The following is a 1,149-nucleotide window of genomic DNA, read 5'->3' as shown; positions in this document are numbered from 1 at the left end:
GGAGAAGAAAAACCGAATCACATGTGTGTGCATGTGTACAGCTGTGGCAGTTCACAGCAAGCCGTCAGTGATTACAACATATCCAATAATGTGAGATACGGTCAACAATGGGAGGGATATCCAATTTGAACGTCACGTGTCCCTTTAGGCGCACACCCGTATATCTGGGAACAACAGTATAATTGTAGTGGACGTGCGGAACATGCTTTTGTGGTGGCATGTAGGGAAAACCATTTTTTCTACCTGATATTTTTCTTTAATGTTTGTTACTGTTGTTGTTTTAACATTTGTTTCTGTAGTAGGTGTTTGTTGTTCTCTTCCTATAATACCTTTTGTGAACCTGGCTTGAATGTATATATGTATTCTTAACTTTGTTTATTGAAAAGGAGATTTGTGGAAATTGTTATAATGGTTGTTGTTTATTGTAATTTTTTTGTGAGTTATTTTACGATCATTTTATTTAGTAAGCTTTTGAAGTGTTTTAAAAAAAAATCTTTTTGAACTAAAAACATTTTTAAAAAAATATATATCTCTCTTTTGTTTTCAATAATTTTTGATGTAAATATATATATATATATATATATATATATATATTAAAATACACATAGACACACACACACACACACACAGACACAGAGAGATCATTTCATGTTATGTAACGCACTTTGGGTGTATCACAGTTGTTTTTTTTTTAAATGAAATTTCATGTTGTTTGTGTTGCTTTTGTGAATTTTTGTGCGTGCGGTGTTTTTTTTTTGTATTTTATTTTTTCTCCTCTGGAGTTTGTAAACATGAGCAACCGCAGTAACGTAAAAAAAAAAAACAGGAAATATTCAAAAATTGATTTGATAAAAAAAAAAAGAAGTGAAAAAAGAAAAAAACAAGTAAAAGTAAAAAAGGAAATTGAACAGTATGGTATGTTGGAGTTGATCATTTCATAGTTTTTCATCTCTTTTGTTGACGCGGCAGAACATCTGCGAAAACCAAATGCACCGCGAGCAACATTTTTATCAACCGCGCCATGAGGTCTTTCGTTTCCACTCTACACTTCTACCGCTCCTGGTATTTATTTGAATTTGAATTTATTTGTTTGTTTATTTTATAATTTAATTAATTAGTTCAATTTAATCTTCCTTGTTTTTCTTTCTT

Source organism: Trypanosoma equiperdum (assembly GCF_001457755.1).
Source record: "Trypanosoma equiperdum strain OVI genome assembly, contig: ctg_602, whole genome shotgun sequence".
NCBI lineage: Eukaryota > Euglenozoa > Kinetoplastea > Trypanosomatida > Trypanosomatidae > Trypanosoma > Trypanosoma equiperdum.
The sequence above is the reverse complement of the archived record's forward strand: the minus strand, read 5'-3'. Positions refer to the sequence as shown.